General features: G+C 35.1%; 1 pseudogene; it reads left to right on the top strand.

Moving 5' to 3' along the window:
* Positions 1-17,484: 17,484 nt before the first annotated feature.
* LOC122735956 lies at positions 17,485-17,936 on the top strand (annotated as a pseudogene).
* The last annotated feature ends 9,841 nt before the right edge of the window (positions 17,937-27,777 follow it).

Here is a 27,777-nt window from a genome sequence, read left to right as displayed (position 1 = left end):
TGTCAAATACTGAGTTCCTATCCCAGAAGCTGGAGTCTATGGGTTTATCAAACACTACATTACTAGTGTCATTTAATACTGCATTTCCTGAGCCTAGCCTATTCCATTGATCTACCACTCTATTTTTTAGCCAGTACCAGATAGTTTTGATGACTGCCACTTTATAGTAAAGCTCCAGGTTTGGTACCGCTAACCCACCTTCCTGTGAATTTTTTTTTCATTATTTCCCTTGATATTCTTGAGTTTTTGTTTTTCCAGATGAATTTTGTTATTATTTTTTCTACCTGTATAAAATAATCTTTAGGTAGTCTGATTGGTATGGCACTGAATAAGTAAATTAATTTAGGCAGTATTGTAATTTTTACTATATTAGCTCAGCCTATCCATGAGCAATTGATATCTTTCCAGTTATTTAGATCTGATTTGATTTGTGTGAAGAGTGTTTAGTAGTTGTGTTCATAGAATTCCTGGGTTTGTCTTGGCAAGTAGACTCCCAAGTATTTTATATTATCTACCGTTACTTTAAATGGAATTTCTCTTTCTATCTCTTGCTGCTGGACTTTGTTGGTCATGTATAGAAATGCTGATGATTTATGTGGATTTATTTTATATCCTGCTACTTTGCTAAAGTCGTTAATTGTTTCAAGTAATTTTTGAGTTGATTCTCTAGGATTCTTTACGTATACCATCATATCATCTGCAAAGAGTGATAGTTTTGTTTCCTCCTTGCCTATTCTAATTCCTTTAATTCCTTTCTCTTCTCTGATTGCTAAAGCTAACATTTCTAGGACAATATTAAATAATAGGGGTGATAATGGACATCCCTGTTTCACCCCTGATCTTATTGGGAAGGCCTCTAATTTATCTCCATTGCATATAATACTTGCTGATGGCTTTAGGTAGATACTGTTTATTATTCTAAGGAAAGCTCCCCCTATTCCTAAACTCTCTAGTGTTTTTATTAGGAATGGGTGCTGTACTTTGTCAAAAGCTTTCTCTGCATCTATTGAGATAATCATATGATTTTGGTTGGTTTTCTTATTGATGTGGTTGATTATGTTAATAGTTTTCCTAATGTTGAACCAGCCCTGCATTCCTGGTATAAATCCCACCTGTTCATAGTGTATTATCCTGTTGATCACTTGCTGTAATCTCCTTGCTAATATCTTATTTAAGATTTTAGCATCAATATTCATTAGGGAAATTGGTCTATAATTTTCTTTCTCTGTTTTTGCTTTGCCTGGTTTTGGTATCACCACCATATTTGTGTCATAAAATGAATTTGGTAGAACTCCTTCTTCACCTATTTTTCCAAATAATTTGTATAATATTGGAATTAATTGTTCTTTAAATGTTTGGTAAACCCATCTGGCCCTGGGGATTTTTTCTTAGGGAGTTCATTAATAGCTTGTTCAATTTCTTTTTCTAATATGGGTTTATTTAAGGATTTTATTTCCTCTTCAGTTAACCTGGGCAGTTTGTATTTTTGTAAATATTCATCCATTTCATTTAGATTGTCAAATTTATTGGCATACAGTTGGGCAAAATATTTCCTAATTATTGCTTTAATTTCCACTTCATTGGTGGTAACATCACCCTTTTCATTTTTGATACTGGTAATTTGATTTTCTTCTTTCTTTTTTTTAATCAAATTAACCAACATTTTATCTATTTTATTGTTTTTTTCATAAAACCAGCTCTTAGTTTTATTGATTATTTCTATAGTGTTTTTGCTTTCAATCTTATTAATTTCTCCTTTAATTTTCAGGATCTCTCATTTAGTGTCTAATTGGGGATTTCTAATTTGTTCTTTTTCTAGCTTTTTAAGTTGCATGCCCAATTGATTAATCTCCTCTTTCTCTTTCTTATTCATGTAAGCATTTAGAGCTATAAATTTTCCCCTAAGCACTGCATTGGCTGCATCCCATAGATTTTGGTATGTTGTCTCATTATTGTCATTCTCTTGGATAAAGTTATTGATTGTTTCTAAGATTTCTTGTTTGGCCCATTCATTCTTTAGAATGAAATTATTTAGTTTCCAATTGATTTTCATTCTACTTTTCCCTGGCTCTTTCTTACATGTAATTTTTATTGCATCATGATCTGAGAAGGATGCATTTACTATTTCTGCCTTTCTACATTTGACTATGATGTTTTTGTGCCCTAATACATGGTCATTTTTTGAAAATGTGCCATGTACTGCTGAGAAAAAGGTATATTCCTTTCTATCCCCATTCAATTTTCTCCAGACATCTATCATGTCTAACTTTTCTAGTAATCTATTCAGCTCTTTCACTTCTTTCTTATTTATTTTTTGGCTAGATTTATCTAATTCTGAGAGGGGGAGATTCAGATCCCCCACTAGTATAGTATTACTATCTAATTCCTCTTGTAACTCATTTAACTTCTCCTCTAAGAACTTGGATGCTATACCACTTGGCGCATACATATTTAATATTGATATTACTTCATTATCTATAGTACCTTTAAGTAAGATGTAATTTCCTTCCTTATCTCTTTTAATGAGATCTATTTTTGCCTGCACTTTGTCTGAGATAAGGATTGCTACCCCTGCCTTTTTTACTTTAGCTGAGGCATAATATATTCTGCTCCAGCCTTTTACCTTTACTCTGTGTGTATCTCTCTGCTTCAAATGTGTTTCTTGTAAACAGCATATTGTAGGGTTCTGGTTTTTAATCCACTCTGCAATTCACTTCAGTTTTATAGCAGAGTTCATCCCATTCACATTCACAGTTATTATTACTGACTGTCTATTCCCCTCCATTCTATTTACCCCCTTTGTACTTTCCCCCCTTCTTTCACCCTATTCCTCCTCACCGACGTTTTACTTCTTACCCCTGCCTCCCCCGATCTGCCCTCCCTTTTTATCACCCCCCTCTCTTTTCTTTACCCTTTTCTCCCTTGCTTTTGTCCTCCCTTCTATCAGTCCCCCGTTTCCCTTCCTCTTTTGTTTCCCTAAAGAATGAGTTAAGTTTCTTTATCCCAATGAACGTATATGTTATTCCCTCTTTGAGTCAAATCTAATGAGAATAGGGTTGAAACAATGTTCCCCCCTCCTTTCTTTCCCTCTATTGTAATAGGTTTTTTTCTACCTCTTCATATGATATAATTCATCCCATTCCACCTCCCCTTTCCTCTCCTCCCCAAGACTCACTTTTTAACCCCTTAATTCTTTTGTATCATCACATCAAAGACAATTTCTATTTATACCCTCTATATAAAGTCCTTCTCTCTGCCCAAATACATTTACAGTTCTTAAGAGTTATGAGTATTATCTTCCTTTGTAGGGATATAAACAGTTTAACCTAATAGGGTAACTTTTTTTTCCCCCCTCTGTTTACCTTTTTAAACTTCTCTTGTGTCTTGTATGTTGAGATCAAATTTTCTATTCAGTTCTGGTCTTTTCACCAGGAAAGATTGAAAGTCCCCAATGTCATTAAATGTCCATCTTTTCCCCTGAAAGAAAATGCACATTTTTGATGGGTAATAGATTCTTGGCTGCAATCCAAGTTCTTTTGCCTTCCGGAATATCATATTCCAAGCCTTGTGGTCCTTTAATGTTGAAGCTGCTAGGTCCTGAGCAATCCTGACTGTGGCTCCATGATATTTAAATTGCTTCTTTCTGGCTGCTTGGAGTATTTTCTCCTTCACCTGATAATTCTCAAATTTGGCTACAATATTCCTTGGAGTTTTCCTTTTGGGGTCTCTTTCAGGAGGTGATCGGTGGATTCTTTCAATGATGATTTTATCCTCTGATTCTATGATATCAGGGCAGTTCTCCTTAATAATTTCCTGGAATATGGTATCTAGATTCTTTTTCTGGTGATGGCTTTCAGGCAGTCCAATGATTCTCAAATTGTCTCTCCTCGATCTGTTTTCCAGATCAGTTGTCTTTCCAATGAGGTATTTCACATTTTCTTCTATTTTTTCATTTTTTTTATTCTGCTTGACTGATTCCTGGTGTCTCATGGATTCCTTATCTTCCAACTGTCCCACTTTAATTTTTAAGGCATTGTTTTCTTCAGTGAGATTATGCACCTTTTTTTCCATTTGGCTAAGTGAATTTTTTAAGGTATTGTTTTCTTCAGTGAGATTATGCAGCTTTTTTTCCATTTGGCCAAATGAATTTTTTAAGGCTTTGTTTTCTTCAGCTTCCTTTTCCAAGCTGCTGATTCTTTTTTCATAGTTTTCTTGTTTTGCTTTCATTTCTCTCCCCATTTTTTCTTCTACCTCTTGCAATTGATTTTTAAAATCCTTTTTGAGCTCTTCCAGGAAAGCTTTTTGTTCTTGCGACCAATTCACCTTCCCTTGTGAGGCTTCAGATGTAGACAATTTGAGGCTATTGTCCTCATCTGAGTTTGTGTTGGCTTCTTCCCTATTGATACAGAAGCTCTCAATGGAGAGGGCTCTTTTTTGCTTCTTACTCATTATTGCAGCTTATTTATTTATTCTTTAAGTTGAGGTCTGCTCTGGGGGCACCAGGGTCCCTGTTTTGGGCTTCTTGTGCAGGTGTATAGGTGCTGTGTGACCGGGCTTTTACTCTGAGGCCTTTATGGTGTGTGGAGATCCGCCACCCTGCACTTCCTGTCTGATTGTGCTCGGCCAGCCAGGCGCCGGACCCCGGCGTCTGTTCCCGCCTGACCAGTTCGTCTCCCTCCCGGCCAGTGCAGGTAGGTTTTTCCACTGTCCTTCTTGGCCACCAGATTTTTGAACCACGTTCCGGGAGCCTCAGTTGTCCGGTTGTGGCCCGCAGCTCCTGCTGACTTGCCCCGACCCCCTCGGTGCTGGGTTGCTGCCCTGCGCTGGGCCTCCCTTTTGCCCGAGTCAGACCGACCTTTTCCTGAAGTCTTCTAAATTATCTCTGGTTGGAGGACTGTGTCTCTCTGTCTCTTTGCAGGTTCTGTAGTTTCAGAATCCATCCAGAGGCTTGATTTAATGTTGTTGGTTTTTTTTGTTTTTGTTTTTTTTTTGGCGGGGCAATGGGGGTTAAGTGACTTGCCCAGGGTCACACAGCTAGTAAGTGTTAAGTGTCTGATGCTGGATTTGAACTCAGGTACTCCTGAATCCAGGGCCAGCGCTTTAACCACTGCGCCATCTAGCTGCCCCCCTAATGTTCTTTTTGAGGGAACAGAAGGAGAGCTCAGGCTTCCTCTCTGCCATCTTGGCTCTGCCCCTTTCTCTCACTTTTTATCCTGTCCTTCCTCAAAAGTCTGTTTCTTTTTTCTGACAAAGCCTTTTTTAATCTACCTTTCTTTTTATTATCTAACATCTAAAACTCTTATCCCCTTATAGATATTTGTCTAATGTGTAATGTAAATTTCTCTAGCCAAATGAGTGTTTATTTATATATTTCCCTCTCTGGCCCAGTCCCAATGCAAGTGGGGTTCAATCATTGCTCACCGTCCACTGTAAAATCTATTCCATGTGCTCCTGTTTTATGTAAGAAAATCTTCCTCTTTCTATCTCATCCTTCCCCTTTCCCCTAATACATCCCTATTTTTCACCTCTTCCCTTTTTCTGAGATCATCCCAATATTATTGACTCATAATCATGCTCTCTACCCATATAGTCTCCTACTAACTGCTCTAATAAAGATGTAGTTCTTAGGAGATACATATATCATATTCCCAAATAGAAATGTCAAATGTTAACTTTAAGAGTTTCTTACAATTATGTTGTCATGTTTACCTTTTTATGTATCTCTTGAGACTTGTGTTTGAATATTAGGTTTGCCATTCAGCTCTGGTCTTTTCCTCAGGAATACTTGAAAGTCCTTTATTTCATTAAATATCTACTTCCCCCACTAAAGCATTATACACAGTTTTTCTGGGTAGGTTACTCTGGGTTATAATTCTAGTTTCTTTACCTTCTGGAATATCATATTCCAATTTCTCTACTCCTTTAACACGAAAGGTACTAAATCTTTTGTGATGGTTACTACAGATCCATGAAATATGAGTGGTTTATTTCTGGCTACTAGCAATAGTTTCACAATGAAAAGGGAACTCTGGAATTTAACTATAATATTCCTGGGAATTTTCATTTTGAGATCTCTTGCAGGAGGTCATCTGTGTATTCTCTCAATTTCTATTTTGCCCTTTGGATGTAAGACATAAGGGCATTTTTCCTTGATAATTTCTGGAAATATGATGTTTAGCCTCTTTAAAAGAAATCATGGATTTCAGGTTATCTAATTATCCTTAAATTATCTCTACTCAATCTATTTTGCAGGTAAGTGATTTTTTTTGTTATTTTTTTTAAGAAATCTTATTTTAGGGGCATGGTCTTTATTTGGATACATAAAGAGGTTTTATTTTGTTTTGTTTTGTTTGTTCTTTGGTGAGGCAATTGGGGTTAAGTGACTCGCCCAAGGTCACACAGCCAGTTAAGTGTCAAATGTCTGAGGCCGGATTTAAACTCAGGTCCTCCTGAATCCAGGGTCAGCTCTCTATGTACTGTGCCACCTAGCTGCCCAGGTAACTGTGTTTTTGATAAGATGTTTCATGTTGTCTTCTTTTTTTTATTCTTTTGATTTGGTCTTCTCTAGTCATTAGATTTTGCTTGCCCAATTCTAATTTTGAATAAATTATTTTCTTCACTGAGTTTTTGTACCCCTTTTTCCATTTGCTTGTCTGTTCTTTAAGAAATTGTTTTCTTCATTGAAGTTTTGTGCTTCCTTCCCCATTTAAACTATTCTTCTTTTAAAGCAGTTCACTTCTTCAGTGGATATCTGTGCCTCCTCTACCATCAGTTCTATTCTTTTTTTCTTTTTCCTTGGAAGCTTTGGATGTAGGGGCCCCGAGGTTGTTATCCTCTTCTGAGTGTGCACCTTGATCTTCCTTGTCACTAAAGAAACATTCTATTGTTATCAATTTTCTTTGCTTGCTCATCTTGCTGTTTTTTACTTGATTTTTAGCTCCCTCTTACACTGGGCCCTACTTGCAAGCTACACTTTGTCAAGCTTTAAAGGGTGCCAGGTGTTTCGGTTTGAGGGAGGGCAGGTTTTTTCTCACCTGGCCTGTTTTCTGGTCTGAAGGTAACCTCAAGCCAACTTGCTAGTTAACAAGCCAGCAGAGTGCTTTGGTGGTTTTTAGCTTCAACAATCATGCACCCTTCCCCCACCTGAGCCTCCTGATACTCAAGATTTTTTCCTGGTTCCCTGCTGGGGTGGGATATCTGAACTCCTCCTCAGGACTGGCAGAAACACCTGTGTTTTCCACTCCCCAGGCCAGCTGTTCAGTCCTCTCATCTGATGGTAAGCTTAGTTCCAGGCGACTCTGGTGCTGTAGCTGATTCAGAGGCTGGTGGTAAATTTCACTTGTGCAGTGTGTTTGGGGGTCTGTGTTGGCACAGTCGGGGTTTGGATACGGTTTGCAGCCCAGTATGGCCCCCTTTAATCTTCTAAGACCATGGTGAGGATCAAATGAGATAATGTTTGCAAAGCGCTTTGCAAAGCTTCTATTCTTTTTTTTTTTAAGGTATCATTTTCTTCACTATTTTTGTGCCACTTTGACCTAGCTGTTAATACTCTTTTCATAATTTTTATGTATTACTTTCATTTATTTTTCCAATTTCTTCTCTTCTACTCCCATCTTTTCCTTTAGCTCTTTTATGTATTCCTGTTGGCCTTGTGTCCAATTAGCACTTTTCTTCCATGTTTTGATTATATATATATATATATATATATATATATATATATATATATTTCCCCCTCATTGTTGTTTTCTTCAGAGTTTATGTCTGCATCTTCCTTGCCATGAAGTAGCCTTTGGGGTCAAGATTTGTTGTTGTTGTATGATTATTTTTAAAGCCATTTTCTTGATTTTGAACTTTGTTGTTAAAGTTGGACTCTGCTCATTTGGTGCTGGAGAGCAACTGTCATATATTTTTGGCTTTTTGTGCTATTATTTTCAGAGCTAGCTATGGGAGCTTGCAAGTTTTTTGTGCTTCCAATGTGGTGTTATCTAGGGAGGGGTCTGGCCACTCTTCTCTGCATTCTAGTCTTTACTCAGGAAGTGTCTCTGCTCCACAGTAGCCAATCCTCTTGGTCTTAGAACTATCACCAGATCCCTTATTTTCCTTCAGCCACAAATACTTGTGATTCTTTCTGTCTTGGAACTGTGACCAGGGCCCTTATTCCCTTGTGATTGACCACAGCAATCCCTCTCTAAGCTGGAAATTCATTTAGGAACTACTTATGGGCCATATATTTGCCAGTCAGTGCCAGCTGCCCCTAGTGCCATCAAAGGGTTGCCTATAATATCTTTCTGACCATTTGTTTGATCCCTTTAATACCTCTATTTTGAAAACTCCTGAAGTTGCTGCTGTCACTGTTGTAGTTGGTCTTGTGGCCAATTCCAAGACCTTCTACTTGTTCTTTTGCCATGTTCTTAGCTGGCCCCCACCTAATCTCGGTGTCATTGATCTTTTTTGTTTACCTCCTAAGTTTGCCTTAGTCAGGAAAAATGTGTCATTCTGACCTTTTTATTGTCTCTTCCTCTCTAAAACTGAATTTGAGGAGTTATTTTAAAGTTTTTTGGATGGTAATGTTGTGGGAGTTCACCTGACATGTTGTTGTACCATAATAGCATGACCCAAAATAGACGTAATTAAAAGCGATTAAAAAAGGAAACTATTTTGCTGAAATATATTGGAGATAGTGAATTAATATCCTCACTAATCACATTTATACCAAATGGCATAATCTAAATACCTAAAGGGGAAGCTAGGTGCCACAGTGAATAGAGCATAGGACCTGGAGTCAGTAGGACCTAAGTTCAGATATGGCCTCAGATACTTATCAACTATGATCAGTTCCTCATCTGTAAAATGAGTTAAAGAAGGTAATAGCAAACCACTCTAGCCAGAATCCATTCTGCCCAATTATGTGCCATTGATACTGGCAATCTACATAAAATGGATGGATATTTACACAAATATAAAATGCCCAGATTTATAAAAAAAAAAAAAACAAAGACAAATAATCTAGTCTCAGAAAAAAATAACAATTCACAAGTGAGGTCTCAAAAATGTAGACTAGGTCCTTTAAAATTCTGTACACCGAAGAAAAAAATAAGCTAAAGACTATGATTAGGTTATGATATATGGTCATTTCTTGAGGAAAATTTCCCTTTACTATTTCTTTCTGTATCCTCAACTTCATGTAATTCATTCCTTCCTTCAACTTACCAGTCCATTTTCACCTTTATATTCCTTTTCCATTTTGCATTCTGGAACCAAAGCTTCACTCATTGTATTCTTCTCCACCCTATCTTCCTACATCCTACCCTCCTTTATATTGATCTCTGAGCAAAAAGTTGACCTTTTATTTGCTAAGCCAGATACTCTGCTGATAACCTCTAGGTTGCCCCCTCTTGTTTTTCTACAAAAGGCTTATTTGTCTCAGTCTTGGTCTGTCTGGGTATTCCTATCTACTTTACTTCAATCCTGCAATATCCCCTTGTTTCCTTTTTCCCCACTGCTATAGACATAATTAGGTCTAAAACACACACACACACACACACACACACACACACACATGCACGCACACACACACACATATACACACATACACACACACATACACACACACAAATGGTTCTTTTTCCCCCTAAAGTTCTATATCTGCAAAGTAACTTTCTTTCTTAATATAGTAGTCCTATTAATGCTTCCCCCACCCCTTCCAAATGTGAGGAATCTCAAACTCCCAGATATAATCATTTGTACTTCTTTATTCTATTTCTTTCTTAGCTTTTCTCATCTCAACTTCTTACTGTCTGGTGTCTAAGCCCAACATTCTATTGAAATTGTTTTCTTCAAGGTTATCAATGATCAATTAACTTCTACATCCAATAGTGTTTTTTTTTTATTTTTTTTTCTGCCCTCAGATTCGTGGTTTTTTTTTTTCCTTTCTGGTCTCATACAATTTGAAAAATATGTTGATACTGTTGACTGCATTTCACACCTGAATACTTTCTCTTCCCTAGCTTTTTATTTTTCTATTTATCTTTGCTCTTCACTTTCCTGTATCATCTTTCATCTTCCTCCCCTTATCATGGGTATCTCTTAGAGTTTTGTCCTCAATCACAACCCTTTTTCACCCCCTTTCTCCCTCTACCTTCTTCCCTCCCTCCCCATCTCATTCTCTTTTTCTCATTAGCTCTCATGAGTTGATTGATTGTCCTTATGCAAGTAACTTATACATAAGAATATACATATATTCATTCAAATATGTATATATGAATAGTACACATATACGTATTCAGCCTTAATATCTAATGAGTTGTAGTCACACATCCTCAGTTGCTTGTTATGTATCTCTGATATCACCTCCTGGATATCCTATCAGTATCTTTTACTAAAGTTGATCCTAACATTGTCTTCTACAACGTGCCTATTCTTCTAAACTTTGTTATTTCTGATTTCTGCTGAGGTAAGTAAGATGCTTCAGTTACATGGAATAATAGCCTTAGATTAATATTTGAATCTATTTTTCCTCACTACCTCCCAATATCCAATATGTTGCCAAATTTGGAATATTCACGTACTCCGCTATCATTTTTGGCAGGCCCATCTCACCTTTCAACCAGAATAATGCAATAGCCTATCAATTGGTCCTTCTTCCAGTTATTTTCTTTTCCCAACCATCCTCCACATAGTTACCAAAATAACTTAATGTGACAAAGATCTAATCATACCTCTAATGTACACAATGCATTTTAGTGACTCATTGTCAATAAGATATATAAACAACAAAAATCTTTAGCCTGGTCATTCATTACTATGTGATGAGCTTCTACATACCTTTCTGACATGCTTGTATTATATATTGCAGGAGAAATGAATTAACAACTATGCTCAAATATATAGTGCAATATTTCCAATCCATTTGTACATACCATCTACCATTTCCCCATGCCTAGAATGCACTTCACCTTAGAATTCTTATCTTCATATACTAGATATAATGCTCCTTCTTTTAAAAGGCCTTTTTAATACCCTCAGTTTTGGCCCTCTTTTTCTCCTTTATGTTCCTTCTAGGAGATAGAATGTACATTCTTGAAAGCAGAAACTATTATTATTTTATTGTTTCTTTCTCCCAATCACCCTAGCAAAATACTTTACACAAAGCAGACCCTTAATGTTTCATTGAATGGAAATTTCATTTATCAGACACTTCTTAATCCTCATAATGTTAATTAAGTATTGCCATTCTATTCTCAGAGATCAGTTTGAATAGACTGACAGTACTTATTTAACATAATGAGGAATAAGAAGTGTCTGAATAGTGAAAATGTGGAAACCATAAGCAAAGATAATCAGTTCTAGAAGTTTATCATGAAAAGGAGCAAAGACATAAGATTACAACTTGAGGAGATGACAGCATCAAGGAAAGGCATTGTTTACCTATGGCAGATCATAATGAAACTGGAATTAATAAAAAGGAACATGGTGTCAATGGAGAAAAAGACTAGAATGATACAGACAGGGGTGGAACCATTTATACAAGTGCAAGGGCTAAAATACAGTTTCATCCTCTGAAACTGGAGGCTTAGGAAAATAAGAGTAAGGGACTAAGACTTTTTGAGTTGTAGGTGATAAGAAATAATATTTCACAATTAGCAATCTCAATATTTTTCAGTTAAGTAAATTGAAAGAGGAGAAAGGGTTTTGTACAGTTTTTTTTTTTTAATTTTGAAAATTTAACCCACTGTTTTCATTTTGTAGAAGAGAATTTTTCAGGACTATGGCAGAAATAGACAATATTATATTCCCCCAATGGAAGCTGAGTTAACTTCAAAAGTTTGGGGATGGAAAAAGAAAAGAAGTGAATCAAGTATTTTTTGTCAGATTGAGCATGGGAGAAAACCAAGGGGGAAGGGAGAGAGTGTGTGTATATTTCAAAGATAAGCAGTCAAATCATTGGAGCAATGGTAGAAAAAGAGCCACTTGAAGTGAGGTCAGCTGCAGAAGAGTACAAGTGATCCAGCAGTTCAGTTGATAAAGATAGACAAAAAGACTGAAGATGAGAAGTCAAAGACTGAAACAAGATTAAAAGACAAGAAAAAAATAGTAACAAAAAATGAAAGGAAAACACATATAAACAAAATTTGAATTAATAGACTGGGGAAGCAAAAGGATGAAGCTATAGTATGTTATGTTAAAATTTAATTTGTATCTTAAGCAAACCATTCTTTTTACTAATTATGCTTTTTGTTCTATAATAGCAAAAACTTGAAAAAAGAAATGATAGCTTAAAATGGTCAGTGTACATATTGTTTTAAACATGTCATCATATTAATGTTCCAATCTCTCAAAACATTCATCTAAATATTTTTGCCTTCCTTTGCACTATAAATCCAGAAATGAATATTGGATGACTACAATGATATGGAGGGTATGGAAGAAATAAAGGATGCTTTATTGTCCACAGTAAGTTGAAATGATAGTCCTATTTTAAACTGCTCCAGTCTGAACATACCAGGAATGCTGTGTCCAGTTCTGGAAGGTCTTATTATAGGCTTATACTACATTCTAGATCACATTTGAAAAAGAATAACAAAAATGCTGAAGACACTTAAGGCTATATCATATAAAGATTCAATGAAAGAACTAGAGATTCTGAAGAAAAGTAGACTTACAGAAACAATAATGGCTGCCTTTAAGCAATTTAAGGACTCTTATGTTGAAGACATTAAATTTCTTGTGTTTAGTTCAAGAATAAAACACTAAAAAAATAGTTGGAAGTTGCAAAAGACAGATTTTGACAATATTAAGAGGGGGAAAAAAACCTTCTCAACAATTAGAAAAACCAGAAGAGTGGACTCAGGAAGGCAAATGAGAGCTGGCAACTTTCAGTTCTCCAATACAACAACCTAGAAAATATACCAAACTCAATTCTCTGTGGAAAAGGGCAAGAAAATGTCACACAAAGTCATTTTTGTTTCCAATCCAGCAGTTTAGGAAGATAGAAGGAGACGTCTACAGACACAGTAGTGAGGGTTGGCCAGGAGCATAGATAGGACAGCAGCACTAGGCAAGACATTGGCAGCAATGGCAGGGAGCAGCCCAATGCCTAAGAATAGTAAAGGGAATAAACCCTTTGGCAGAAACTGATCCTGGGAACTTCTCTATGAAAACTAGGAGAAGAAATGGATTCCATCTAGCAATTCTGTCAGGTATTACTCAGCTCTGGGTCACATTTCCAGGGTGAATAAGAGTGTTCACAGTCACAAGGGAGCAGAGTCTCTACCTGTCTAAGGAGCAGAGAACATACTGGGAGGGCAGTTAACATCATTCTTCCCAAATTTCACCACATTGGAAATATTGAAAATTTATAGGCCTTTAGACTGAGCTATGAAAGCAGAAAAAGAAAGTAAATGAAAAACAGAAGTTCACTTATTATCACCCAAAGTTGAGCATAGCCCAACTTTAATATAATGTCCAACATCAAGAAATAGATTGGGAAAAATGAGCAAACAAACAAACAAAAACCTATCCATAAAAATCTACTACATTGGCACAGAATTTCAACATACAACCTCAAAAGAAGAGTGGGGATCCTTAACCTTCTCCTCTCAGAACTAGGTAAATCTAACCAAAAATAAAAGAGAAAGGAAATTAATAAAATTCTTGAAAAGTTACATGATAGATTTCTGGAGAAAATTGAATGGGAACAGAAAGGAATATCCCTTCTTCTCAGCAATCATGGGACCTACACAAAAATTGATTCTGTATTAAAGCATTAAAAACTTACAACCAGATGCAGTATAGCAGAAACAGTAAACACATCCTTTCCAGATCAAAATACAATAAAAATTACATAAATGTACATTTGAGAGAATAAAAATCAATTGGAAATTAAATATTCTGATCCTAAAAAAACAAAACAAGTGAGTCAAAGAAGAATTTGTAGAAAAAAATCAATTATTTCACTAAAGAAAATGACAATGATGAGACAACATATCAAAAGTTACAGGATGCAGCCAAAGAGGTACTTATGGGACAATTTATGTCCCTAACTGCTTACATCAATAAAATAGAGGGAAAAAAAAACAGTTTAATGAATTGTCCAGGCAAATAAAAAAAATAGAAAATGAATAAATTAAATATCCACAACTAAACACCAAATTGGAAATCCTGAAAATCAAAGGAGAGATGAATAAAATTGAATGTAAGAAAACGATTGGGGTCAGAGCCAATATGGTGAAGAAAAGGCAGTGACTTCTTGGAGCACTTCCCTAAATCCCTCCACATCCCTTCAAATAATGCCATAGAACAATTCCAGGAGGAGCATAAACCATAAAAAGATGGGGTAAGATCATTTTCCAGCCAAAGATAGCTTAGAGAGTGGGCAGGAAAGAGCTGTTGTACCAGGGTGAGAGTGGAGCAGAGCCATGCTATGCAGTCTACACCAGACAGGGCACACTGCAGAACAGCCATGGTGTCAGCTGTGGCAGCAGCTGCTTCTGGAACTCAGGTGAAAGGAAAGATTAATAAAACTGAAAGTAAGCAAACCATTGAATTAATAAATAAAACCAGATGCACAGGAAGGTGGGTTAGCTGTACCAAATCTGAAGATCTACTATAAAGCAGCAGTCATCAAAACTATCTGGTACTGGCTAAGAAATAGAGTGGAGGATCAATGGAATAGGCTAGGCACAGGAGACACAGTAGTAAATGACATTCATAATGTACTGTTTGATAAAGCCAAAGACTCCAGCTTCTGGGATAGGAACTCAATATTTGACAGAAACTGCTGGGGAAACTGGAAGATAATATGGCAGAAATTAGGCATAGACCAACATCTTACACCTTATACTAAAATAAGGTCAAAATGGGTACATGATTTAGACATAAAAGGGGATTCCATAGGTAAATTAGGAGAGGAAGGAATAGTCTACCTTTCAGATCTTTGGAAAGGAGAACAATTTATGAGCAAACAAGAGATAGAGAATATTATGAAATGAAAAATGGATTATTTTGATTACATTAAATTAAAAAGATTTTGTACAAACAGAAGCAATGCATCCAAAATTAGAAGGGATTCAGAAAGTTGGGAAACATTTTTTGTTTTTGTTTTTTGGGGGTAAGACAATTGGGGTTAAGTGACTTGCCCATGGTCACACAGCTAGTACATGTCAAGTGTCTGAGGTCGGATTTGAACTCAGATCTTCCTGACTCCAGGGCCAGTGCTCTATCTGCCACCTAGCTGCCCATGGGAAACCAATTTTATGTCCAGTACTTCTGATTAAGTCCTCATTTCTAAAATATATAGGGAACTAAATCAAATTTATAAGAATCCAAGTCATTCCCCAATTGAGAAATGGTCAAAGGGTATGAACATGAAGTTTTCTGATGAAGAAATCAAAGCTATCTGTTCCCATAAAAAAATGCTCTAAATCACTATCGATTAGAGAGATGCAAATTAAAACAACTCTGAGCTACCACTTGAAACCTATCAGATTGGCTAATATGACAAAAAACAGAAAATAATAAATTTTGGAGAAGCTATGGAAAAATTGGAACACTAATGCATTGTTGGTGGAGTTGTGAACTGATCCAACCTTTCTGGAGGGCAATTTGGAATTATGCCCAAAGGGCTATAAATATGTGCATATTCTTTGACCCAGCAATACCACTTTTGGGTCTTTTTCCCAAAGAGATCATAGAAAAGGGAAAAGGACAAACATGTACAAAAATATTTGTAGCTGCTCTTTTTGTGGTAGCAAGGAATTGGAAATTGAGGGGTTGTCCATCAATTGGGGAATGGCTGAACAAGTTGTGGTATATGAATGTAATGGAATTCTATTGTGCTGTAAGAAACAATGATGAGGAGGAGTTCAGAGAAACCTTGAAGGACTTGTAGAAATTGATGATGATCGAGATGAGCAGAACCAGAAGAACATTATATACATCATCAACATTATGTGTTGATCAACTGTGATAGATTAGATTCTTCTTGCCAATACAATGGTACAAGAGAGTTCCAAAGGAATCATAATGGAAAAGGCTTTCCAAATCCAGAAAAAAAGAACTGTGGAATATGGATGCTGATTGAACCATGCTATTTCTTTTGTTTTTGGTGCTGTTGTTTCTCTTTTTTGAGGTTTTTCCTTTTTGCTCTGATTCTTCTTTTATAACATGACTAAGGCAGAAATATGTTTAATGTTATTATGTATATATAACCTATATCATATTACCTGCTGTCTAGGGGAGGGGGTAAGGAAGGGAGGGAGGGTGAAAGTTTGAAATTGGAAATCTTATATAAATGTTGAAAACTATCTCTACATGTAACTGGAAAATAATAAAATACTTTTATTTTAAAATAAATAAAACCAGAAGCTGATTTTATGAAAAATCCAATAAAATAGATAAAAGATTGGTTAATTTGATCACAAAAAGGAAATAAAACCAAAGTATTAGCATCACAAGTAAAAGGAGTGAATTTACCAGCAATGAAGAGGAAATAAAGGCAATTATTAGGGACTATTTTGCCCACTTATATGCCAATAAATTTGACAATCTAAATGAAGTGGATGTATATCTATAAAATATAAATTACCCATAATAACCAAAAAAGATTCCCTCAACCAGATCAATTTGCAACTGAATTCTACCAAACATTTAAAGAACAATTTATCCCAATGATATGTAAATTATTTGAGAAAATAAGTGGAGTCCTGCCAAATTCCTTTCATAAGACAAATATGGTGCTGATACCTAAACCAGGAAGAGCCAAAACAGGGAAAGAAAATTAAAGTCTAATCTCCTAATGAATATTGATGCAAAAATTTAAATAAAATACTAGCAAAAATATTACAGCAACACATCACAAAGATCATACAATATGACCAGGTAATATTTATACCAGGAATGCAGGGCTGGTTCATTATTAAGAAAACTATCAGCATAATTGACCATAGAAATAAAAAACAGCAGAAATCATATGATTATTTCAATAGATGCTGAAAAGTCATTTGACAAAATGTAGTGCTCATTTCTAGTAAAAACACTAGAGAACAAAGGAACAAAAGGAGTTTACCTTAAAATGATAAGTAGTATTTATCTCAAACCATCAGTATGCATTATCTGTAATGGATATAAACTAAAACCCTTACCAGTATAATCAGGGATAAAGCAAGGATGCCCAGTATCACATCTATTATTGCAATTTTACTAGAAATGTTAGTTATAGCAATAAGAGAAGAAAAATAAATTAAAACAATTAGAATAAGTAATGAGGAAACAAAACTCTCAATCTTTGCAGATGATATGGTATTATTCTTAGAAAATCCTAGAAAATCAACTAAAATGCTACTTGAAATTAACAACTTTAGCAAAGTTGTAGGATAAAAAAATAAACCCAGTAAAGTCCCATCAACCCCTGTGCTACGTCTTTCCTTCTCTCTCTCTTTTCCTTGGCGCTTCCCGAGGAGGGGCAGCTCTCTCTTCACTGGCACCATGCCTGCCCTCAGACTGCTTGTGAAGCCCAAAATCATCAAGAAGAGGACCAAGAAGTTCATTCGTCACCAGTCAGACTGATATGTCAAGATCAAGAGAAATGGCTTAAACCAAGAGGCATTGACAACAGAGTGCAAAGACGATTCAAGGGCCAGATCTTGATGCCCAATATTGGTTATGGAAGCAATAGGAAGACAAAACACATGTTACCTAGTGGATTCAGGGAGTTTCTGGTGTACAACGTCAAAGAGCTAGAAGTGCTGCTGATGTGTAACAAATCTTACTGTGCTGAAATTGCTCACAATGTTTTCTCGAAGAATCGGAAAGTCATAGTTGAGAGAGCAGCTCAGCTAGCCATAAAGATTACCAATCCAAACGCTAGACTGATGAGTGAAGAAAATGAGTAAAAATTTGCACATTTTTATTTGTGTTAAATAAACCACCAATGACAAGCCCTGCCTAAATAAATAAATAAACCCACAAAAATCATCAGCATTTCTATGTATTATCAACTAATTCAAGCAACAACAGAAAGAGAAATTTCATTTATAATCACTAAGGACAATAAAAATACCTTGGAGTCTATCTGCCAAGAAAAACAAAGTAAGTATATGGCCACAAATATAAAATACTTTTCACAGAAACATAGTAAGGTTTAAACAGTTCGACAAATATTAATAGCTCATGGGTAGAGTGAGCTAATACAATAAAAATGACAATCCTAAGTAATTTATTTATTTAATAACACACCAAACAAACAATCAAAAAATATTTTATAGATCTAGGAAAAACAATAACAAAATTAATCAGGAAGAACAAAACCTCAAGGATATCGAGGGAATCATTGAAAAAATGTGAAAGAAGCTATTCTAGCAGTACCAGCTCTCAAATAATATTTTAATGCAGTAATTATCAAAATAATCTAGTACTATCCAAGAAATGGAGAGGTGTATTAATGGAATAGAATCGGTAGAAATTACACCATGATAAATGACTATAGTAATCTAGTATATGATAAACCCAAAGAGTCAAGCTTTTGGAACAAAAATTAATCTTTTGACAAAAACTGTAGGAAAAATTGGAAAAGAGTATGGCAGAAAGTAGGTATAGATCAACATTTCACATTTTATGCTAAACAAAGTTCAAAATGGGTAAATAATTTACACATAAAAGATGATATCATAAGCAAATTAAGAGTCCATGGAATTATTTGTCAGATTTATGGCCAGAAGAAAATATAGGGGGCAAAACAAAATGTAAAATATATGATTTTAATTATAAAAAATTAAAATGTTTTTGGAGAAACAAAACTAATATAACCAGGATTACAAGAGAAGCAGGAAATTGGGAAAGAATTTTTGAAACAAGTATGTCTGATAAAGGCCTCATGTCTCATTTACATAGAGATCTAAGTCAAATTTTTAAAAACACAAGCCATTTCCCAATTGATAGATGGTGAAAGGATATGAACAGTAAATTTTGAGACAAAGAAATCAAAGCTATCTATAATCATATGAAAAAAACGTTCTACTGATCACTATTTATTAGGGAAATGCAAATTAAAACAACTCTGAGGTATCACCTCACAGCTATGAGTGTGGCACATATGACACAAAAGGAAAATGTTGGATATTGGAGGGGATATGGGAAAGCTGGAATGCTATTCCACTGTTGGTGGAGTTGTGAAAAGATTCAACCATTCTGGAGAGCAATTCGGAACTAGCAAAGGGGCTATAGAAATGTGCATACCATTTAATTCAGCAATATCACTGCTAGGTTTATATCCCAAAGCAATCCCCCAAAAGAATAAAAGACCTATTTGTAGAAAAATATTTATAGCAGATTTTTTTTCAGTGCCTAAGAATTGGCAATCAAAGAATGTCCATCAATTGTGGAACGGCTAAACAAGCTGTGGTATATGATGGTGATGGAATATTATTGTGCTATACGAAAGGACAAGCAAGATGATTTCAGAAAGGTATGGAAAGAGATGTATGAACTCATGTATAGTAAAGTGAGCAGAACTAAGAGAACTTTATGCTCAGAAACAGCAATATTGTTTGATGAAGAACTGTGAATGACTTAACTGTTCTCAGCAATACAAGATCCAAGACAATCCCAAAGGACTAATGATGAAACATACTAACTACCTCCAAATAAAGAACTGATATTTATTGAAAATTTACTGACACATGGTGTTTTTCACTTTGATTTTTTTCTTTTATTCAAGTTTTTTTACACAAAATGATTAATATGGTAATGTTTTACATAATTGCATATGCATTACCTATATCTGATTGCTTAACACCTAAGGAAGAGTACAAGTGAGGTAGGGAAGGAAAGATAATATTTGGTACTGACAATTATAAATAAAATTGTTTTAATTAAAAAAAATAAATAGTATCAGTTCATTCTTATGATATATTAACTTTTAATTACCAACATTTTTCCAGGTGTCCATATCAACACTCTCCTAAATCAATATGAGTGGAATTTTCTAAAGTTTCTCCCAAGATTTCAGTGAAATAAAAATAGAATGATGGAGTAACAATGTTAAATAGTCCATAGCTGTATATTTCAGTGATTTGCTTATTGTTTATTTAAAATAATTTATTTTTCCCAGTTATATGGTAAAGCAATTTTTAACATTTGAGATTATTTTAAAGTTTTAGTTTGAAATTTTATTCCTCCTTCCTCTCCTTCCTTCCCTACAACCTAAAACAATAAGCAATATGATATAGGTTATTTATATGTAATCACATCAAACATTTACATATTAGTAACTTTATACAAAAACAGTGAAAAGGGAAAAGAAATAAAGTATGTCAAGAAGGAAGGAAGGAAGGAAGGAAGGAAGGAAGGAAGGAAGGAAGGAAGGAAGGAAGGAAGGAAGGAAGGAAGGAAGGAAGGAAGGAAGGAAGGGAGAGAGAAAGTGAGAAAATACTAAGTTTTAGTCTGCAGGGTTAAATAGATTACATCTCCCAATTGGGTAAAAATGTTATTCCGTCCATGGGCCCATTCTGATGAGATCAAGGTCCCTGAGCTAATTATGTGTTCTAAATTTTTCTTAATCACTCCTCAAACCTATGAAATCAAGGAATTCAATATGTTGTACTTGTGCAGTGATGCAAAACATCTCCATCTTCCTTGAAAGTGTTTTGCTTTTTACTGCTCTCTCCACCAATCAGCCCTTCCCTACTTCCCTTCTTCCCCCACACCCTTATCTCCCTCCCCTCCCTCAGGCCAAAAATATATTACTATACCTACTTGAGTATGTATGTTAGTCCTTCTTTGAGTCAATTCTGATGATATTAAGGTTTACTCACTCCCCACCTCCTTCCCACTCTTCTCCTCCCCTCCATAAGCTTTTTTCTTGTTTCCTTCATGTGAACTACCTCTCCCCAGACCATCTCTCCTCTTCTCCTTCCCCCAGTCTATTCCTCCTATACCTCAACCCAATTTTAATGATGTCATCATGGGTTAGTTAAGTGGCACAGTGGACAAAGCACTAGCCCTGGACCCAGGAGGCCCCAAGCCTAAATCTGGCCCCAGACATAAGACACCCCACTCTGTCTGACCCTCAAAGAACAAATCATAAATGATTTACAGATATCATCCCTTCATATTCAGTTCAGTCTTGTGTCTTCTGTGAATTCCTTACTGAGATAGTTCTTATGAGTTCGAAGTATTATCTTCCCATGCAGGAATATAAACAGTTTGATCTTTTAATATCCCTCATGAAGTCTTTTTCCTGTTTACCTTTTTATGCTTCTCCAGGGTCTTGTATTTGAAAGTCAAATTTTCTATTCAGTTCAGGTCTTTTTATCACAAATGCCTGAAAGACCTCTTTCACATTGAAATCCCATTTTTCCCCTGAAAGATTAGACTCAGTTTTGCTGGGTACGTGATTTTTGGCTGTAGTCCCAGTTCCTTTGCACTCTGTAGGAGGGGAGGAGGATAAGGAAGGAAGGATGAAAAAAGGGAGTGCAGAGCGGGGAAGAGGACTGTCAGAAGTAAAACACTTTTGAGGAGGAATAGGTAAAAAGAAGATAGAGCAAATATCATGGGAAGGGAGTGGGATGGAGGGAAATAGTTATGATGATTGATTACAATTTCTAAATGTATGGTACCTACTTTGGTGGGCTATTATGAAGAAAACTCTCTGTCAAGGTTAAGGTACTATAGACAGGTTATTATGAACAAGATACTTTCAGAAAAACCTGGAAAGACCTACGTGATCAGAAGCAGAGTGAAATGTACTGTATACAAAATAACAGCAGTAGTCGGGGATGGTCTGCTGGGAAACATGTGGTTGTTTTCAGCAAGGCAAGATTGCGGCCCATCTGCAGAGAAAGAACTGAGAATCTGAAAACAGACAGAAACACATTTAATTTTTTTTTCTTTTCCTCTTTGATAATTTCTTAATCTGAAGCTTTGGGGTTTTTTTTTACTATTTTCTCTCACAACTAGCTAATATGGGATTTTTTTCCATGACTACTCATGTATAACATATTTTGAATGGCTTGATTTCTTGTGGGCGGGGTTGGGAATAGAGGGAGGAAGAGAAGTTGGAACACAAAGTTTTAAGAAATTGATGTTAAAATTTGTTTTTACATATATTTTAGAAAATAAAATTCGACTCAAAGCCAAAAAACATTTCAGTCTGTATTCAGACATCATTTTTCCCCTGAAGGCAAATAGCATTTTCTATCATAATTCCTTTTGAATTGTCTTGGATCATTTTATTGCTGAGAATAGCTAAATCATTCACAATTCTTCATCTTATAACCTTGCTGTTATTGTGTACAATGTTCTGATTCTCCTCTCTTTGCAACAGTTCATGTAAGCCTTTCCATTTTTTTTTCCTGAAATCATCCTCCTTATCATTTCTTATAGCACAATAACATTCAAACACAATTACATACCACAACTTAGTCAGCCAATTGATGGACATTGCTTCAATTACCAATTCTTTGCCACTAAAAAAAAAAATTGCTACTACAAATAGGTCTCTTTTTTATAAATATTTTTGGGACATAGAACCAGTAGTGGTATTTCTAGGTCAAAGTTTATGTACTGTTCATAACCCCTTGGGAATAATTCCAAATTGCTCTTCAGAATAGTTGGATTAGTTTCCACCAACATAGTTCATTAATGTCCCAATTTCCCCACAAACCTTCTAAAATTTATAATTTTCCATTTTTGTCTTATTAGCCAATCTAATAGGTTTGAGGTGGTACTTCAGATTTGTTTTAGATTGTATCTCTCTCATCAATAGTGATGCAGAGCATATTTTCATATGACTATAGATAGCTTTGAGTTCTTTGCCTGAAAACAGGCTGTTCATATCCTTTGACCATTTATTAATTGTTGAATGACTTCTAGTCCTATAAATTTGACTTGGTTCTCTAAACATTTGAATTAATACACATATAGGTATATATCTCAACATGTATATGTTTGTATACACACAAGACTAGTTCAATAATCAAATAATAACTTCCTAATACATAGGTCTGAACAAATCACAGCTTTTCCTGTTTTCAAGAGTATGAAATCTAAGCTTGTAGATAGTATACAAGGCCTTCTATACTAATGCATTTCACATATTCCATATTTCATGCAAACTGAATTAATAGCTATTCATTTTTTTCCCTTGAACACATTTGCATTGGCAATTACTTCCCAATATTAGCAATGTACTTTTTTTTAACCCATCTCCACCTATTTAAATCATTTTCTTCCTTCAAAGCTTAGCTCTAATTCGACCTAATCCATGCTGAAAGTGGTCTGTCCTCAAGTTTTCCTAAAGTGCTTTGTATTTCCCCATTGTCCCTTATCCTATCTTTTTTTCCATTTATTTGTGTCTGTGCATACTCCCCTTATTATATTCTAAGTTCTTTAATATCAAGGAATGCATTTTCTTTCATCTTTGTATCTCTACACATTGTAAACACTTAATACATAAATGTTCCTTAAGTTGTTAAATTGCTATGGGGAAACTAGGTAACTTAGGTGGAAAAAATACTGAACTTTCTGGAATCAGGAAGATCTTCATTTGTTTCTTCCCTCTTAATATGTGACTCTAAGCAAGTCACCTTAATCTCTTTCACCTTCAGTTTCTTCATCTGTAAAATGGGGATACTAATACTTCACAAGATTGTTGGGAGGGTCACATGAGGTAATATATGTAGAGCTTTTAGAAACCTTAAAAATATGCAAAGAGGTTAGCTATATTTATGTTTTCTGTATAAGTATTCCAATAAGCATCATGCTAACAGTATTCAGGATCTATCTCTAGCTTTAACCCTAGCTATTTTTTTTTAATTTCCCAAAGACCAAGCACAGTAACACATAATGGATAATGAATCAAACTAGCATTATCTCTGTTCTTATATTTTTCAAGTATTTGTGAATTATGGACAATGGTGATGGTAATGTACTCCCTAACTTGGAGGGATATTTGAGAAAAGAATTATAGAAAATGTGCCCTATTCTTAAGAGGAAGGAAAACTAAGCATTATAAAATTCAGTCTTCTCTCCAACTTCATCCTACAATTCTCTTTCATATGAATTCTAACCATCACTTTTATTCTTAATGTTTGCTATTAGAAAGAAGATTAATTTATGCAATGCAGCCTCCTGAATATACAAGATGTTGCTGCAGGTTCTCAATTACACAGTGAGATATCTAAGTTCACCACTTATAGTATGATCAGAATATTATAATTGGCAGTCATCACTGTGAACTGAAACCAGACAATTCACCCATAGCCCCAGAGGAATTAATTGTTTTAACTGTGGCTACTATTTGAGGATTCTAATAACCAGAATTTATTGACTGGTTTTGTTTTGCTTCTTAGAAAAAGAAACTATGTCTTTTTCCATTTTCTTGTGACCTTAGGCATCCAAACTCTGTTTTAGGTTTTGAAGTTTGAACTGAAAACCTAGGAAACACTGTAGTGTATTCATTCAGGATTCACTTTTTCCCGGATCAGATGGTTGATAGAAACATACAATGCACAAACAATCAGCAGAGATTCTCTAACATATTTCATTTTAAGTATCAATCTGCAACCTACTTTTCACTAGTATACTTATAAACATATGGCTGTTTCTGTTTTTGATGTCAATTTGGTTGGGTGGGTAATACTTAAGCACAACATACGATATTCTTATTGATTCTTAAAAGGTCTTTATTCACACTTGAGCTAAAGCAGCTGGTAGAGGGTTAGAGAGCACTCAAGTCACCCAAATCTCTGGATATTGCTTTCTGTTGCACCATCTGTGCCCCGTTAAATATTCCTCATTTTTGCCAAGTTTGGGCCAATTTATATGTTAAATCAGTTACTGAAATCAGGTTCCAAGAAGCTTCAGGGAAAAAAAAATTATTAAGCTGCACAACTCTTATACATTAATCATTGGACTTGGAATGTGAAGTTAAAGCACTGTCACTCAAATGATTTCAGTGAGAATTCAGGTTTTCTGGATCTTGGTTGGACAGTAAATGTGAATTTATTTTGCTGGAGACTTGGTCCCTGTCTTTTCAGTCTTATAGGTTGCTGAGTGAATTCCACTTTCAAGACTACAGAACAACTTCATAGTCAACCCTGATCATAAATGCTTTTTAATCTTATATGCACTGTAGCATAGTGAGTCAGACTAATGTACCAACTAATTACTGTTGTAGCCTAACACTTTCACTGCCTTGTGCCTGACTACACCTTCAAGCAATTCCGATTAGCCAGTGGGATCTAGAGTGATAACATTCTTCTACTATGATATTTCAGACTAGTTTTTAAATTATGAAGTCTACAGCACAACCTTTAAAATATTGACCTGTAAATGTAGGACCTGAAATCTAGTACAGATAGTCACATCTCATTGTTTTTTGTTTGTTTGTTTGTTTGTCTGTTTTTAATTTCAGAGCAAGGGCTGTGGACAGAAAATTTGAAACCGAATCATGTCTTTTTTTTTCTTCTGATATAGCAAATGAATTTGGAAAGATTTTTTTAAAAATCTCTCTGGCTTTTTCCTTGCCCCAGCCCTCAAAGAGTCTAGAAATGACATTTTCCTGAAAGGGCTATTGACAATCTTTTTTTCTTTTCTCTTACACCTTCTTACACATTTTCAGTTACCACTATTATATGTATTCTTCATCTTTTGATACTATCCTCTGTGATGGAAATTAGAAAGTTACCAAACTAATAAAGAAACTTTTCAAGAGACCTTTCCTGATTTTCCCTAGTTACTAGCACTCTCTCCCTCTTAAAATTAATTTTGAAAGTACTTTTGAATTGATTTCCTTTGGTCTACATTGCATCTACCCAACACTCATTAAAGGGGAATTCTTTGAAGTCAAGGACTGCTTGATTTTGTCTTTCCATCTCTAGTTCAGTAACTGATTAATATATGTTTAGTGAATTTACTTGAACTCATTTGCTCCATGGGGATCATAGATTTAGAGCAGAGAGTTCTTACCTTAGAAGGCATTTAGTTCAAATCCCTCATTTTACAAATGGGAAAACTGAACTTTAGAGACATAAAATGACTTGCACAAAGTCACAAAGGTAGTAAGAATGATGATTTGGACCTAGGTCCCCTGAGCTCCAGAGTCTATGATCTTCCCCCTGAACCTTGCTAGAAACTCAATACTTATACATTCAAGCTCATATAAGGATAGCAATACTTGTACTAATTATATTGTATGGATGTTAAGGAAATACTATGAGAAAGTTTGGTAAAGCACTTTCAAAACTTTTGATTTATTTTTTAAAAGCTATTACAATTTTATACAGTACTATAAATGCATTATCTATTATTGTTGTGGCAATAATTAATACCATAGGTTTATTATAAGCAAATATCTCTTTAAAGTACTATATAAATGTAGTTTACTATAAAAAAGGATGATCAGGATGCTATCAGAAAAACCTGGAAAGACTTATATGAGCTGATGCAAAATGAAATGTACTTTATACAAAATAATAGGAATATTATAACATGATCTGCTATGAATGAGAGTTATTTTCAGCAATACGATAATCCAAGATAAGTCTGAAGGAGTTATGAAAAATGCAATCTATGTACAGCAAAAAAAGCTTAAGGGGAGGGGAGATGGGGAAGGAGCAGGGGAGTGAGTAAGCCTTTCTCTGATCATAATTGGCCCAAAGAAGGAATAGCATACATAGTCAAGTGGGTATAGTAATATATCTTACCTTGCGGGAAAGTGGTAGGGGAAGGGGATAAGGGGGTATAGGCAAAGAAAGGGAGGGCAGATTGGGGGAGGGGACAGTAAAAAGCAAAACACTTTGAGGAGAGATGGGGTAAAGGAAGATAGAAAATAGAGTAAATATCAAGGGGAGGTAATAAGATGGAGAGTAATGCAGCTAGCAATATTAATTGTGAAAGAAGTGATGAGCAGGATGATAACAGAAGGATTTATGAAAAATGCAATCCATCTACAGAGAAAGAACTGATGGTATCTGAATACAGTTTGAAGTATAATTTTTTTGTTAGTTCCTCTTTCTAAAGTTACTTTGCCTATTTTCTTTAACAACGTGACTAATATGGAAATGTTTTGTATGACTGCACATGTATAACTTATATTGAACTGCTTGATTTCTTAGAGAGCAATGACAAGGAAGGGAGGAATAAAATTTGAAATGCAAAGTTTAAAAAAAACTGTGAAAAAATGTGTTTTTTCCATGAAACTTGGGAAAATAATAAATAAATGAGTGAATGAATGAATAGATAAATAGATTAATTCATTAATTAATGCAGTAAAAAAAAAGATCATTGTTTAAACACCTTCACATTACACATATAGAGACACAGGTGTAGAGAGATAAAATAATTTACGCAAAATCACACAGGCAGTTAATGGAAGAAGTTAGATTCAAATCTAAGCCTTTGATTTTCCAAGGCAGTGCTTTTGCTACTAAATTTTATTGTTTTCTTACTTACAATGCTAAGTACAGGTTGACTAGGGCAGGGTCAGGGGTAGAGGAAGGAGAAGGCAGAAAAGTGAAAGAAAATGTAAGAAAAGATAAAAATTAAAAATAAGAAAAACACAAATGAGCAATGATGAAAATGGCACACAAGTATATGTATGTTTTTGTTTGTGGTTTTTTTTTTTGCTGTAGACTTCAAACTTTTTCAATTGCCACAAACATTTAGTTTATGAGAAATTTTTTAAAAGTCATGTAATTTGAGGCAAAAGAATGTAAATATGAACCAAAAAATGAGAAACTTATTTATGTTTGTATTTTTCTTTTTCCTTTTAGCTTTTTA

This window comes from Dromiciops gliroides, chromosome 1 (genome assembly GCF_019393635.1).
Source record: "Dromiciops gliroides isolate mDroGli1 chromosome 1, mDroGli1.pri, whole genome shotgun sequence".
NCBI classification, from domain to species: domain Eukaryota; kingdom Metazoa; phylum Chordata; class Mammalia; order Microbiotheria; family Microbiotheriidae; genus Dromiciops; species Dromiciops gliroides.
The sequence above is the reverse complement of the archived record's forward strand: the minus strand, read 5'-3'. Positions and strand labels throughout refer to the sequence as shown.